This window comes from Zalophus californianus, chromosome 5 (genome assembly GCF_009762305.2).
Source record: "Zalophus californianus isolate mZalCal1 chromosome 5, mZalCal1.pri.v2, whole genome shotgun sequence".
Taxonomy (NCBI): Eukaryota; Metazoa; Chordata; class Mammalia; order Carnivora; family Otariidae; genus Zalophus; species Zalophus californianus.
This window is the reverse complement of record NC_045599.1, coordinates 111,277,110-111,294,004: the sequence shown is the minus strand read 5'-3', so window position 1 is coordinate 111,294,004 and position 16,895 is coordinate 111,277,110. Positions and strand designations below refer to the sequence as shown.

At 49.3% G+C, this 16,895-nt stretch overlaps 2 protein-coding genes across 4 annotated transcripts in view; one reads left to right on the top strand and one right to left on the bottom strand.

The window, feature by feature from the left end:
• Positions 1 to 16,895, top strand: part of SLC36A1 (solute carrier family 36 member 1) — a 252,623-nt gene that overhangs the window by 120,051 nt on the left and 115,677 nt on the right. The window lies entirely within an intron of this gene.
• The window catches only part of FAT2 (FAT atypical cadherin 2), an 83,180-nt gene that overhangs the window by 65,627 nt on the left and 658 nt on the right, over positions 1 to 16,895 (bottom strand). The window lies entirely within an intron of this gene.

The window sequence follows — 16,895 nt, the reverse complement described above, 5'->3', positions numbered from 1 at the left end:
TTGATGTAGCCTCCTTCCTAGCACCCCTCTTTATCATACCACCCCATTTTCTCCATGGCACTTAGCACCACCCAGTATGTTCTTGCTAATTTGTTTAGTGACTGTCTCCTGCACTAGACACTGGGCTCCATGAAGACAAGAACTTTGTGTATCTTATTCATGCATGAATTCCCTGTGCCTGGTACATAACCCTACTCAATAGGTGAAAAGTGGAAGGATCTGGACTTAGGAAAAGCAATGACAGAATGAAAATTGAATTAGTGATTATCCTTTAGTGATTATCCTTTCCTTTCTGAAGCTGGAATATGAAGACCCCCCAAAAGAAAGGGACTTGCCTGGGATGCCTAGGTAGCTCAGTCGGTTAAGCATCTGCCTTCAGCTCAGGTCATGATCCCAGGGTCCTGGGATCGAGTCCCACATCTGGCTCCCTGCTCAGCAGGGAGCCTGCTTCTCCTTCTTCCTCTGCCTGCTGCTCCCCCCTGCTTGTGCTTGCTCCCTCCCTCTCTGACAAATAAATAAATAAAATAAAATCTTTTAAAAAAAGAAAGAAAGGGACTTGCCCAAAGTGACAGGGTAAGAACCAGAGCCAAGTTCTTTCCTCCAGACCACACTGCCAGAAAGACAAGCTGTGGCTCCTTGTGAATCCGACCCTTTGGGGTTAAATCCAAGCTCCACTGCTTGCCAACTACATAACCTTGGGTAAGCTAACCTCCTTGAACCTCTGTTTTCTCATCTGTAAGATGGGGCTATTAAGAGTACTGCTTTCCTTGCGTTTTATAAAGACTAAATAAATAAGATCATGCCCATTAATGTACTTAACACAGTTCCTGGCCCATAGAAAAGCATTCAATAAATATTCGTTATTATTAGTTTGCAAAGCCAAGGCCGAATCAAAGCCTGAGGTTGGGGTGAGGGTGGGGTCCACTGAACCCTCTGGAGAAGGTCCAGCCTGCGCCCCAGCGGAGCAGGAAGCCGCTGGTCTCTGGTCGAGTCTAAGCTTGCTGGCCCAGCCACAGGCTGTTCTGGTAAACTGCGAGCAGGTGCTTGTCTGGGGTGGGGCCTCCTGTTCTTGGCTCCCCAGACTCAGAGGAAAATCTGCATGTGGGTGAATGTGCACATTTGCAAGAGAGCACACACATACTTAGGTGGCAATTTTTGAATAGTTGTATGGATACATTAATGGTATGTGCCTGCTTGACAGAATGAATATGATATGAGCAAATAAGTTGGTAGCTATGGGGCTTGTGTGTGCACAGGTGTGAGCAAGTGCAGGGGTGAGGGTTCATGAATGGACCCTTTTAGGATATATGTCTGAATCAAATCTGCCTCCTTGGAACTCCCAGACCCAACTCATAGAGGGGGAAGACAGCAGAAAAGTGGTTCACAACACACAGTTTCTGGCTGTGTGACCTTGGGCAAATGGCTTACTGTCTCTGATTTTCATTTCTCTCCTTCATAATACCATTTTGAGAATGAAATCAGTTAATGTACGTAAATGCTGAATATAGTAGGTGACACAGTTTTCAACAAATATTACCGAGCACTATTACTTTTAGCAGCCAGCTCATACTACTGACTGCTGAGTTTGTAGGTAATGAAAACTCTCAGATGTATTATCACGCCATCCCCAATCTGTTCTTCATGAGCTGATTTCCTCCAACTCAGTGCTGTAGGGCTTAAATGAGACCATGATGCACTTCACCCTGTGCTTCAGCTCACCGCTCCAGCTTCTCAGAATCTGGATTCCAACATTCAGAAACTTGGTGGTTGTGACATCCATGTCTTTGTCCATGTCTTTATAAAAAGTCTAAGCACAAATGGGAGGAGAAATGCTCTAAGATCTTTCCTCATTCTTTTGGTTAGTGACCTCAAGTGCAATTCTGGAATGACTCATCTCAGAATACAGAGCTCCCCATCACTGAGGAGCCCGGGCCGAGTCTGGGTGGCCACCTGTGAAGGATGGTGCTACTGTAGGGGGACACTTGCCCTTGGGGGAGAAGAGGAGAGCTCTGAAGTCCCTTCCAACTCATACAGGTATGATTCTTTGGGCTGTGCAGCCCTGTGGTCTCTACTGTACCCTAAAAGAACCCTCAAAGTCAGGGAATGGATTTCCTCTGGCTGTGAATCAGGCTTGCACACTCGCCAATGCTTGCTCAATGGTCCTTGTAGCAAGCTACCCTGGGTCTTGGGAGGCCTGGATCAAAAGTCATTTGCTCCCTGGTGGCCTTGGTCCAGTCAGGCACCTAAGCCCTGTGAACCTCTTTCCTCCTCTGTAAATGATGTGCTGTCTGTTGGGTGAAGGGCTGGAATAGATCTGTGATTTCAAACCCCTCTATTGCTTTCAGGGGCAGAATCTCTTTTTTCCTAAAGAAATCATAAATAGATTAAAGCAGAGCTACACTATTAGGAGCAGGGGTGGAGAGCTAGGACCCCGCCCACAGGCTTGCCCCTCACCCCACTGGGAAGCGTAGGTTTGAAAAACTGGATGGATGGCCTCTAGGAGCCCTTCCAGATCTGACAGGCTGGAGCTCTGCTACTCTAACATCTTGTGTCCTGTCATTAAAAAGTCCTAAGACACACAGTTGGATGTGCTAGGATCCTAATGCACTATGATCTATATTTGTAATGCCCGTGTGCAGTGACTTTTAGTCTTTAGTTCTAGAAGTCTGTGACTAATTCTGTTCCTTCCATGGGGAAACAAATGGACTTGGAGGAACTCAAAGCCAAATCAAACTCCCACTAAAGAAGCTTTTACTAGATTTCTTCAAACTGTCAGGCTTTGTTTCTGGCAATGAATTCACCCCCCCTACCCCCGTCACTCCCAGAAGTACCCAGGCACAGACCAGTGATGACATTCTCCCTCATGGCCCAACACCTTCCCTTCTCCGAAGCATGTCCCAGATGGTCATTAGTAGCCCACCTAATACTCCTAGGAAGCACATCTGCCCTTTTACTCCCACTTCGCAGATAGGGGACCCTGATTTTTGCACAGAACCCCCAAGGCCACCCAGAAAGGTGGTGGCTGAACGGAGAAGATGCAGCCAGACTTCCTGAAACTGGGTGCTCTCGATTTCCTAGGCTTTAGGAAGAAACAACGAGATGGGATATTATTTTAAGTTTAGAGAGCCTTTCACTTAAGAAAGAGTCCCTGGATTCATTTTTTCTGGATTGGAGAATGTCCACACTCCCCCCAAAATCCAAATGTAAACTTACCATGGATTTGGGTGCCCTCGGTAAGTATTTTCTGATCCCACTCCCCTCCCCTCCACGGTGTCTGCCTCAAGCATCACTGTTAGGGCTGGCTCTTGCCACCTCTCAAGAATCCTCAGTATATTCTCTTTGTGACAACAGCTAAAAGGCGGGGAGGGACAGGAGGGATTGTGCCTTTGAACCGGAATTAAAATCATCAGTGAAAGAATATTGACATTCCAGGTACCTGCTAGTCATGAAGTCTTTAGCTACTAAAGTTATTTTTCCTCTTAGTAGTAGGGAGCCACTGAAGCGTTTTGAGAAGAAGCAGGAGCAGAAGAGAACTACATGCTGAGATCTTAATGTCAAATCAAAAGGGAGATATTTCCCTTCAAGACTCCCACTGTGGTGTGGACTGGGCTTGAACAGCAGCTCTACTGGGTTAAGCCAACTGGAATTCCCTGTGGGGAGAGAGGCTTGATTTACTTCTCAGAAACTTGGATGAGCCCTTGACTCCCTAGCTAGTTTGTAGGCAGCCCCTGCCGGGTCCTCCTGTAACAGAACAAGTCAAAGAACTGGATAAAAGCACGAAAGGAGCCAGTGGCTTGAGCCCTTGATGGGTCGTGTGACCTTGGGAAGGCCACAGAACCTCTTCTGAGCCTCACTTTATCTGTCTGTAAACTGCAGATGATAATAGCTACTCCTACCTACTTCCCAGGGCTGCAGGGGAGACAGATAATGTGATAGGTGAACACGCAGGGAGGAAGAGACGCAGAGGAACACCTTATTAGGACCAATAATGGCTTGGTAAATGGCAGCCTGAACTGCCAGCGGACTGAGAGGCTCTCAAGAGAGCTGTCAAAGGCCAGGTCTGCCCACGCCTAAAATTAGAAGGCAGAGATGACTGACAAAGGAAGTCCTCACCTAGGACATGGGGGAAATGGAGCTGGGACTGGGGGGGGGGGGTCCCTTCATTATTAGTATTCTGATATTATTGTTGATGACAAAACATATACTGTCATATCTATATGTAATCCGTAAGTTTAAAAAAATCTGCATGCATTATCTCACTTGGTTTTGAGGGAGGGGGTGCAGCACGGGGTAGAATTAAGAGTCAAGAAAGTGGGCTCTCTGGGGCGCCTGGGTGGCTCAGATGTTAAGCATCTGCCTTCGGCTCAGGTCATGATCCCAGGGTCCTGGGATCGAGCCCCGCATCGGGCTCCCTGCTACGCGGGAAGCCTGCTTCTCCCTCTCCCACTCCCCCTGCTTGTGTTCCCTCTCTCGCTGTGTCTCTGTCAAATAAATAAATAAAATCTTTAAAGAAAGAAAGTGGGCTCTGGAGTGAGATAGACCTAGTTTCAGATCCCAGCTCTACCATTCACCAGCTGTGTGACCTTGGGCAGTTATGTCACCTCTCTGGTCCCGGTAAAAGGGATATGGTCTAGGTACCTATTTCACAGAGTTGCTGAGAAGGCTAAATGAGTCCATGCATGACAAATAGCCAGCACTGGAATACACTCAGTGCAAGTTAATTATTGTCACCATAACATCACCATTATTATGACACTTATTATGACCCTCATTTTGTAAATGAGAAACTGAGGCTCAGATAATTTGAAGGCTCTGCCCAGGTTCATCCACCTAATAGGTGATGGATCAAGTGCCAGCCAATAATTGGAACCCATATTCCAAGAAGAGACACTCAGAGAGGGCTGGTGTAGCTGGAGCCAGTTATTTAGAACAGCACTCTCCAAAAGAACTTTCTACAATGGTGGGAATGTTCTACATCTCAGATGTCCAATATGGGAGCCACTAGCCATGTGTGGCTATCAAGGAATTGAAGTGTGGCTGGTACAACTGAGGAACTGAGTTTGTAATTTTATTTAATCTAAATTTAAATAGCCACATGTGACTACTGGCTACTGTGTTGGCCAACTCAGCTCTAGAGAACGTGGCACAGAAACCAGGAGCCAAGGATGCTTGGGATTCAGAGCATGCAGGCCCCCCCCACGTGGTAGGCACAGTGGGCACACCCAGGGCCCATGGTACTTTCAGGGACCCCGAAAATGTTTTGATTTCTATTAAATTCAGAAGAAAGAAAACGAACTTTTAGGTTGAAGAAAATATTTCCATATAGAAAAATATATTTATCTTTATACCGACACATTACCATAAGATATAACTTCTAATATTTTTTCATGGATGAAGCAGCTATAGTGCCTGGGACCCTTGGATGTCTTAATGGGACCCTGGGGAGATGAATATGTGAAGGAAACACAGGACTTCTGGGCACCTGGATTTTGAGGACGCAAAGGGACAAAGTGGGGAAGGATGAGAAAATGTTTTGTTATTGGGCCTCCTCTGCCAAAGTCATTCATTCATTCATTTATTCATTCAGTGCTTATTTACTGAGGGCCTACCTTGTGAGGGCATTCCAGAACAGAAAACAAGACAGATGAGGTCCCTGCTCTTGTGGGGATTCTCTTTTAGTAGCAGAAAGAAAGAGATGATAAATCAGGGTGACAAGGTGTCATTTGAGCAGGGCGAGGGCCACAAAGTCTTCTTGAGAAAGGGTTTCAGGCAGAAAAGAACAGGCAGTTCAGAGTCGCCGAGGCAGGAACAAGGAGGTTGTGCACATAGACCAGGGGGAGCAAGCACTCTCCAAAATCTTGAGAGTGCTTCCCAGACACTGAGGGTCTTTCAGCTACTGTTTATCACCAAGGTCCCTTTTCTAATGGAAGAGAAACCCGTTCGTGCCCACATCTCTCTCCACATCGTGAGATGATGGCTATAGGCCTTCTAGTTTGCAGAACCTGACACTCAGTGAGGCCCAGAGGGAGCAAGGTCTCTTCCTCTTGGGATTCCATATGGATCCATGGGCTTTGCATTTGAAGCTGAAAACTCCCTAAACCAGAGGCACCTCAGAAGCAGTGGGCTCAGGGTGGGGAGACAGGAGGAGAGGAATCCTGCCCCATTTCTTGCGGGGCTCTCTGGCCAGAGTAGTTTGTAAGATGAAAACCAGCTCCAGCTCAGCAGAGCAGAGAATATTTATCCATCAGAAGCTTGAGAGACAAGCAGGGGAACAGAGCATCTCCTCTAGGTTCTACATTTGTGCCCTGGAACAGATGGGGATGCGAGTGTGAAGTCAGCCTTGTGGGAAGGCCCGTGGGAGCCCTCGATTTTCTCCTTCTGGCTGGAAAGGCACTAGGAGGTCCCGTATGGGAGGAGGGGTAAAGAGAGGGGAGACGGACTGTCCTGAAGGTCTGGGTTTGGCGTGGCTCTCTGGGAGGGAGGAAGGTTGTATTCTGAAGTTATGGGATAGACTCCCCCAGAGGACTGGAGAGCCTCTTACAGAGAGTAGCACAACTTGCAGAACCCAGAATGTCCCTGCTACACAGCCTCATCTAGTGGGGTGCTTCCTGTCTGTGCTTCTTGCCACTCTGATCCGGTGGAATCCTTTGAAAAGGGTGGGTTTTCAGACATATAGACACCAAGTTCCAACCTGAGTGACCTTGGGTAACTAACCTAACTCTCTGAGCCTCTGCTTTTCCTCTTCTTTAAAAGAGAGATACTAAATGAAGCCACCTGAGACAGTTGTTTGGAAGGTTTGACTAGATGGTTCATATTAAATGTTTAACACAGTACATGGCACCCAGCAGTCAAAGTAAATGCTAGCTGCTGTTATTTTTAAACCATCATTATCATCATGTAAAGTGGATTCAACAGAGCTGGTGCTGCGATAGATATTTGTTGGGGGTACAGAGCCCTGTCTCCCATTTGTTGCCACCTTCACCCTCCCAGGCATCTCTGTGACAGTCCCAGGCCTCCTGAGGGCACAGGTGAAAAACAACTGGGAGTCTAATCTGTTTAGAAAGATGGGAAAACTCTGCCCAGGGAAGGGAAGGCATTGTATTAAATCACATAGCACAGCGGTGGCACGACTAGAACCAGAACCCAGTCTCCATGTCCTGGGCTCTCCGCACTGACCAAGCTGCTCCCCCAACCCAGCCTTTCTCCCAACCTGCAGGCTCCTTGGGAACCCACAAAGTCACCAGCCAGGAAGAGATTGCAGGGGGAAGGAGCCAGGCCTCAAGGTCAGACCTGGCCTCCATCCTGCCTCTGCTTGCATTTAGGGGCATGGCTTTGTCTGTCTCAGCCTCAGTTTCCCCATTTGTGACATGGAGATAGGAGTTCTTACCTCATGGAGGATTTAATGAGCTTCTGCATGGACAGCATTTAGCACAGTGCCAGGCACACAGAAAGTAGCTAATGTTATTACTATCATTAATTATTACTATTGTAAAAATCCAGTAATGTTACTAATATTACACTAGGTGTTCAAAAAGTGCATGTGGAAAGAGGGAACTATTCTCTGTATGTGTACTGATCCCAGCCTATGTCCCGGGAGTTTCTTGCTAAAGCACCCTTCTATACACACACACACACACACACACACACACACACACACACACACACGGGTCTTTGTGACTTCCCTTCTTTCATGCAATGATCTGTAACAAAGCCCAAGCAGCAGCTTGAACAGCATCAAAATAATAAGAATAATTTCTATTCTTGGGCGCCTGGGTGGCTCAATCAGTTAAGCATCCAACTCTTGGTTTCGGCTCAAGTCATAATCTCGGGGTCATGAGATTAAGCCCCGCTTCGGGCTCTGCACTGTGCGTGGAGCCTGCTTATGACTCTCTCTCTGTCTCTCTGCCTCTGCCCCTCCCCCTGCTCATGTGCACACACACTCTCTCTCTCTCAAAAACAAGAATAATTTCTATTCCTGTCACCTTTTCCCCTGCAGTGGGTGCAGAGAGCTATTTGATGTGATGTCATTCAGAGGCTGAGGGGGGCAGTGCGGTGGGTGTGAGGTGGCAGTGAAGACAGAAGGTGGAGAATGTTGTGGACGTACCCCAACAACATGAATTTCCTGATCTTTTTCATTCTGACACTGGCATGCTGGGCTGGCCTCTCGGGGCCCCATCCTATGTGATCCGTATAATGAGCATTCAGGACAGCCCCACTCTCTACCCAGGACCCAGCAAGCTGCCTTGCCAGGAGCTAGCAGGCCCCATAGCCACCAGTCAAGTGGACCCTGTTCCTCTTAGCTGGCTCTGAGAAGCTGCTAGAATGGAAGCTTCTCAGTGTTCTTTGTGCACGATACCATCGGCCACCCATGGCCACTCGCAGTCAGGTCTTCCTCTAACAGAGGCACCCCGGGGGTGGGGAAGCTACTGTCAGAGCCACATAACATGGTGGCCACCGGCTCAGGCTCGGGCCTAAGGCAGCCTGCTTTTGAGTCCCGCCTGGGTTTATGACCGTTGCTGGCCCCGGGACCTGGAGTAAACTATTGAACCTGACTGAGTTTCAGTCTCTTCACATATAAATTGGAGAAGATAATCATCAGGGTGTAGTGAGGCTCAGTTAAGGTGAAGTGCCTAAAACAGTCCTCACAATGGCTCACACATGAGCCGTCACCTGCAGACACATGATGAACCCCACTCCTTGGGTGTCAGGGGTCCTCAGTAACCCATCAGAGGGCCAGACAGGGGACCCAGTGGGAGCTGAGCAAAACCCCCTCACTTTATGGGACCTCTACTTGTTTATCTGAGAATTGGGACTAGTCCCTGCTCTCCTGCCCTAGTGGAGCTGACCCTCCACTGAGCTATTGTCGAATGATGCCCCAAGGATGCTGAGGTTTGGGGAATATGAAATGTTTACAGAGGTACAGACACTGGCCACAGCTGACATTTATTGAACATTGGAGAGGCCCCATAGTAAGCACTTGGCACGCAGTATAGCTTTTAAACCCACTCACAGCAACCCTATAATTATCCTTATTTTGCAGATGAGGTAAAAGAGACTGAGAGAGGTTCCCTAACTTCCAATGCACACAGCCAGCATGCGGCCAAGGCAGGATTAAAATTCAGATCCCCTGTGTGTGATCTGATCACCTGCCTCTCCATGCTCGGGGGTTGGAAATAGCACTTGGGAGAGAGGAGGGATCATATAACCGTGTGTCCTCGCAGCCCCGCAAACACAGATTCTCAGCAAAGGCTCTATCTCCAGCCCTCCCTCTCCATCCCATTCCCTCTGGCCGGGCCCAGCCTTGCCATGCTGTCTGTCCAGCGAGTCCAAACCCTTCTGAGCAGAAGTGCCTGGGACAAAGCCGGCAGGCGGGCAGGCCTGGGCAGGCAGGGAGCAGCATTCTAGCGGTGGGGCACGACAGGCAGTTCCGCTCTCTGAGGCCCCTGTCAGTGCAGTGCGCAGGAAGGGGTTAGGGATGATTGCAAGCAGCAAGGTGCATACTAATGAGATGTAAACCAACCTCCGCTGGTAGGTTCCCGGCCAAGGCCTGGAGTTCCACACTCAAGCCCCCCTGAGCTCAGTCCATACCAATTTCCTCTTTCCCACAGTAACTCTGTGCTCCACTCCTCCATGGCAGACACAGAACAGAACCACCGGGCCCCCTGTGTTCTCCCCAGACAGGGCTGGCCATTGAATGGAACCAGTGGTTCCGACCACTGGGAATTCCCTAAGGAGGTGGGGTGCCAGCTCCACCCCAGATCTACTAAACAAAATCATTAGGGGTGGGGCTCAGGAATAGATGTTTAACAAGTTCCCAGGGTGATTTTGGTGGGACTGGTGTTTGGGATCTGCTGACAAGGTCATCTCTTCCTTTAGAATCCTGCCTTCTACCATGCCTCCTTTTAAAGTGGATATCCCATACTAGGTCCCGGTGGAGAGGGGTAGGGAAGGGAGGAAAAGACCGCAAGGTCCCGAGAAGTGCTTCTCAAATGTCAGTGTGTTAAAAATCACAGCCTCATCTGTGTCTGATTGAGTAGGGCTGCAGCACGCTCAAGTGCACACTGTCCCCTGTAGGTGGTCTGCTGACTACTGTGGGGGGAACACTGGCCCCCGGGCAAAGCAGACACAAGGTTATCTCCAGAGTCAATTAGCAGAGCAGACAGAAAGGGAAAGTGACAGGTCTGATTCCCGTGTCCGACTTTCACCTGAGAGTCTCTGAATCTGCAGATCTGTCCGTGCATCAGCATCTCAGACCCCGGAGGCGATTGTTTATCTTGCTGTGGTCGGGTCTGTCTATCTTCTGGATAGACACTCAGCCCCATGAACCATGTTCTACTTGCAATAAATAGAACTGAACCGGAAAATAAAGGGTTTCCAGCCACATACGTATACCTCATGACCCAGTAGTCCCACTCTTAGGAGACACAACAGAAGTGTGCACACATACTCACTAAAGGCTCACACAGAATGTTCAGAGAAGCGCTAGTATAATAGCCCCACAGTAGACACACCCTGGAGGTCCACCAAGAGCAGAATGTAGGATGATCATCTAAGGGAATACTAAGCAGCAACGGAAATGAAGTATTGCTCCAGGCAACAATGCAGGTGAATCCCACTGACACAGTATGCAGCAGAAGCAGCCATATGCAAAAGAAGACATACTGTACTCTTCCGGCTATATCAAGGCAAACTTATCTGTGGATTAGAGTAAGATAAAGTTGCCCTTGTGAGGGTATTAGTTACTGGAAGGGGCACAAAGGAGGTTTTGCAAGGGTGGTAAGGCTCCGTTTCTTCCTCTGGGAGCTGCTTAGTTTCTGGAAAGTTCATTGAGCCATACACTTATGATTTGTGCATTTCTTATATACATATTATACTTCATTAAAAAATTTTCTGAAAATGCTAGTAAAGGACTTCAAAGAACTTTTAATAAAAGGGAAGACGTTGAAATAATAAAAGCATTCTGACTACGGCACATTGCGCAGGATTTCATTGCTTATGGGATCTTGGACTCTTCCTGCCCCAGGACCAGGAAGGAGGCAGTTCTCAGAAACCAAGAAGTATGGGAGCTGTGCCAGGGCATACCAGGACCGTGGAACACCAAGGACTCAGCAGCTCCCTCTCCCCACCCCCACCCGGCCCGCCCTCCACAGAACCGCAAGGACAAGGCAAGCCCGCTTTCCACCGGGTTCCCAGGCTCAGCTGAGTCCCTGTTCACTGGGTTTACTTCCTGAAGCATTTTCTAACCTCAGAGCAGTTTTTGATCCCCTCAAAGACCTATGAGGGGAGCAAAGAGTATTTCCATTTTATAGATAGGGAAGTTGAGACCTGGGGGTGGGGGGCAGCGGTCAAAAGATTTGGCCAAGGTTGGGGTGCCTGGATGGCTCAGTCATTGGGCATCTGCCTTCGGCTTGTGTCATGATCCCACAGCACTGGGATGGAGCCCCACATGGGGCTCCCTGCTCAGCGGGAAGCTTGCTTCTCCCTCTACCACTCCCCCTGCTTGTGTTCCCTCTCTCACTGTCTCTCTCTCTGTGTCAAAAAATAAATAAAATTGAGGGGTGCCTGGGTGGCTCAGTCGTTAAGCGTCTGCCTTTGGCTCAGGTCATGGTCCCAGGGTCCTGGGATCAAACCCCGCATCGGGCTCCATGCTCATCAGGAAACCTGCTTCTCCCTCTCCCACTCCCCCTGCTTGTGTTCCCTCTCTCACTGTGTCTCTCTCTGTCAAATAAATAAAATCTTTAAAAAATAAAAATAAAAATAAATAAATAAATAAAATTGGAAAAAAAAAAAAAGATTTGGCCAAGGTCATACTGCCAGCAAGTGGCCCAGTCAGGACTCAAACACAAGTCTTCAGATACCAAGCCCAACATTCCTTTGGCTACACCACAGATGGGCTCTTCTCAGGAATAGCCATGCTGATTATAGCTTCATTACTTAGTGAGCACTTGCTTGTGGATGTCAGAGTCCTTCAACAACCCAAGGATGGGGGTACTATCATTTTATCCTCATTTTACAGGTGAAAAAACTGAGAGTCAAGAAGTCCAAGTGCCTTGTCCCAGGTCAATGGCCAGTAAGATGGCACGTGGATTGGAAAAATGGCCTCTCCAGAGTCCGAACTCTTTAGTGGTTCCCAAACCCAGCTGGACCTCACCTGAAGTTCCACTGGAGCATGTAAAAATACAGATTCTTTGGCCCCATATCCAGATCCCACATTCTAGTGCTATAGACTCAGGATGGGGCTGAGGAATCTGTATTTTTAAAAAACAGCCCTGGGACGCCTGGGTGGCTCAGTCAGTTAAGTGTCTGCCTTCGGCTCAGGTCATGATCCCAGTGTCCTGGGATCGAGTCCCACATCAGGCTCCTTGCTCAGCGGGGGGTCTGCTTCTCCCTCTGCCTGCCGCTCCCCCTGCTTGTGCTCTCTCTCTCTTTCTCTGACAAATAAATAAATTAATTAAAATCTTTAAAAAAATAAATAAAATTAGTCTTTTAAAAAAAAGTAAAAACAGCCCTAGGCATTTGGGTAGCTCAGCTCTAAACTAGGCTGCCACTGAAATAGGACAGTAAAAATAAAACAACTTAAAGGTAAAGTTTCATTTACAACTTCCAAATTACCTCACTGAGCCTCTCTCGTAATTAGAGTTCTCCTAACGATGGTACATAACCCCACAAGAAGGCATTTGACAACAGCCCAGCTGGCTGGGTAATCACTATGTTTGCGTGTGTGAGGGGGCGGGGGAGTGACTGGGGAGAGGCATCAGGAGGGCTCTTGGGGAGCTGGGGGTGTCTGCTTTTGCTCTGGTTGCTGGTTAGCCACTATTGTGTTCACTTGGTAAAACTCATCAAGTTGTAACTTACAATTGATGCTCATTCTTGAATGTTTACAAGAAGAAAAAAGCACAGTCGGAGACATTGTATAAGGGATCCAGTAGGGTACTTCTAATCATGTGCTTCCAAGAGTTTGAGATTCTAGGATTTGAATTTTCCAAGATGCTATGATTCTCTTGAGTCAATTCCCAAGACTTCAGGAGCCCCCCCCCAATCTGTCATAGTAGCTAATGTCTAATGAGCTTTGAACGTGTGCTGGGCTCTACGCTAACAACTTCTGTGAGGCAGATAGCACTGTATACCCTGCATCCTCAGAGAGGGGAAGTGATGTGTACAAGGTCACAGACATAGACAGCAGTGCAGGCAGGACTGGAGGCAGAGCACCCTGGCTCCAGAGCTCATGTGCCCAACCCTGGCGCAGTACTGGTATCCAGCTCTGCCCCTTCCCAAGGCTAAACTCCTAGGCATCTAAAATACTGCATTTCAGGCCATGCAGTCATGCATTTGCTGGGAGGATCCAGAGGGAAGGGGATGCTGCAGGCATGGAGAGCAGCCCTGACCTGGGACGCGTGAGCACGTGCACACTAACATTACCCCGCAGCTGGCCCACGTACGGTCCTGCCCAGCTTGCACCCAGCCAGGCCAGCTGCTATGGGCATTGGAGCTGAATGGGAACTGGAAAATGGAGAGTTCTCCACTGCGGGCTCCCTGCCCCCAGCAAGGGGATGGACAGGTGCCTCACAGGGGCCACTCCAGTCTCAGGAATGGGAAAAGACTCAGGACTGAGAGAAGGGGAGGGATTTCTCTCTTCCACGGGCTCTGAATGGAAAATGTTTAAGGCATCACCTCTTTCATACTCCTTGGCCTGTCACATAAGGCCTTCAATGACCTGGCCCCATCCTACCTCTCAGTGCCCGCCTCCAACTGTTCTGCACCCAGCTGATAGTTTCCCGCACACACCTGCCGTGCCTTGACACATGCTACTTTCTCTTTCTGAATTGCCTTTCCTACTTTTCATTATTCAGACTTCAAAACTGATGTTTCGTACCAGCACTTCCAAGAAGCCTTCCTTCATTGACCCTATAACTGGGCTGGCTATTGCTCGTGTGGGCCCCCAAGCCCGTTCCAGTTTGCCTCTATTTTACCACCTCCCTCAAAGTACGAAACTGTCCATTTATAGGCCTGCCTCCCCCAGCCGTGAATCTCTGGGGGCCTGACACACCGTTGGCACTCATTAGGTGTAGTGAAGTAAGTGCATGGTGGACAGAATCTGTGGGATGGTGGGGAAGTGCCTGAGCCTTTCTGAGGGTCTCCTGTCTCCACACCGAGAACAGCGCGGATAGCGGAGGAAGCGCTCCCGGGCAACGCCTGCTGACGTGCAGGGCAGTTATGCAGAGCAGAAGGTCCTTGTGAAACGATCTGACCTGGCAACAGGCACACAGAAGGGCCGGTAAATGAGAGCTGCCCTTTCCGTGTTTAAATCCCATGCTCAGCAGTGGCTCCCTGTCGGCTGCAAACGACCCAGGACACTGTTAACAAACTGGTGGCTTGAGGCAAGAAATTCAAAATCCATGGTTCCATCTGTAAAATGGGACCAAAGATTCTTGGAGACTCCAGGGAACTCCTGAGGCTCCTCTAGGTATACAGTTACAGATACCTGCCAACTCGCTGGCGGGAGTGATGGCGCGGCGTGCACATGCTCGTGCGTGCTGGGGGGTGTCAGGGGCGGGGTCCGATTGATGAGGTTTATGTCCCCTGTCCCCTGAAGGGCAACACAGAGTCTAGCCATTGGCCTGGTTGTGGATCCCAAATTGCGTTCTGAGGATGTGAAGACGATTCGCTGGCCTCCTAGATGGATGACCCCACTAGGAAGCAATACCCTTTCCTGAGCCAGGCTCTGAGAGAGGGGCTCACTTGCTGTGTGACCTCAGCCAAATGCTCAGTGTTCTCTGGCTAGGCTGCCGTGTCTCCATCTGTCTGATTTGATTATCTCTAAGGATCCTTCCGCCCCGCCCTTCCCCCCACCCCCCCGCTCTTATGGATCTGTGATTGGGTCAGGCTAATGCTTAGTTCCTCTACGTGACAGTTCTCATCTATGAATTAGAAATGAAGATTCATTTGTTCTCTCAGCAGCTATGCAATGAGCATCTTTGATGGGCCAGGCACTGTGCTGGACACGGGGGCCAGAGCAGTGAGCAACACTTAGTAGGAGAGACAGTACCCCCCCAAAAAACCCTCAAATAATTAATAACTGCAACTCTGATTTGTCTTTCGAAGGAAGACTTCAGGGCACTGTGAGCTGGTCTCCACCCAGGGGAAGCAGAGTGAGCTGTTTAACTGATGACCGTGGGCATAATGAATACGACCCTGTGTGCTACATGCATGACCTCATTTAAGTGTCACTTCCATCTCTGAGGAAAGGACTATCATTAGCCCTCTTTCTCATATTAGGAGACTGAGGTTTAGAGAAGTTGAGGCCCAGGTCACACAACTAATGATATCCAGGATTTGGATCCACATGTGTCTTTGTAAGCCTGTCTAGAAACCCCCATTATAAATGTAAGCATATTAAGACCATTAGCCATAGAAATAGTAGCATTGAGATTCTGAGCCAACTCAGCTTGTGCTGGGGACCCAGGAAGCATGGGAAACTTCTAGAGGCTCTACCCTGTCCCATTTCCAAAGGAGCCCAAAAGGCAGGGCCCATCCAGGGGGTATAGAAGGTCCCTGAATGTACCGACATCATTGCCTGGTTTTCTTTAAGACATGACCCTTACCCCACATTCTCTCCTACCTGGCCCCACCTGGCCAGCAGGAGTGCCAGCACCATGGCCTGTCATGGGCAGCTGGAAGGAGAACTTCTAGCCTGAGGTGAGTTCATTTGAACCCAGGGAAGAATGTGCAGGGAGCGGAGCATGGTGGCCCAGCTCACAGAGGACTGGTGTAGAGCAAGCCTGGCCGCCCCTCCCTGTAGAAAGCACAGCCACAGCTGACACAGGGGCTGGAGAATGTCCGTGCCTTTCTGGGTCTGTCGCCTGAGTCCTTAAAGAGACCACTAAGAGTCAATGGAATCATGGGGTGGGAATGGTTCCAGGTTGACTCCCTCTGGCTCCTCTTCCATTTTACAGATGAGAAACCTGAGGCCTGGACAGCTCATGGGAGAGGGGGGTGTCACTGCTGCATTCTGTCAGGCTAGCCAATGTCATGGACTCAGCACTTCCCTGCCACAGTGTAACCTGTGGTCCCTGGAGAACACGGGGGGAAACCTGAGCTTGCCCCTGGGTTCCTCACCTGCAAAATAGACAGCCATTCCTGCTTTGCTTACCCAACAGGCTTACTGGGGTGAATCAGTTAAGAATGGATCATAACATTAATCTAGCCACCTTTATTTTATATGTAGGGAAATAGGCCCAGAGAGGTATGGAACCATCTTAGACCACACAGCCTGTGAGTTTCAGAGACATGAATAATGACATTCTCTTTCCATCCTCCTTCAAAAACTCACAATTTTCAAATGACCATGCATACTCAGCCCAGTCCCTAAACACAGGAAGCATTCAGCCAGTATCAACAGTAATAGTAACTATTAGGAGTGTTCTGCATGGAGGGCTCTGTTAATCTGCCCAGGTTCAGCTCCCCATCTGTAAAAGGAGCCCCAAGCCTGCTTCTCTACCTCTCTCTCCCGAAGCCACCAGCGCCAGAGTGTGGCAGGCGGCAGAGGCAGCACTCCTGAGCCCTCAGCAAACCCTAGCATGCTCTGCTGCTCCCCACAATTGGGGCATATAGCATACCCTGTCTGCAGCGGAGGGCTGAACTCTGGCCTGGTGGCTCTGCTCAGCGTTCCACTCCAGCTCACCTGCCTCCAAAGATATGCATCGGATTCCTTCTTCCCCCAAGACAGGGGAACAGAACTGCTCCCACTCACCCCACGCCGGGGCTGCCTCTGGTGTCTCTCAGACTCACAGCCTTTTACAGCCCTCAGAGATAGTGAGCACCCTCATTTTATAGCCAGGAAGGCTGAGGTTCTAATCAGGGTGCCTCAAGAGCCACACAAGAGCCGGGGCTGGCCA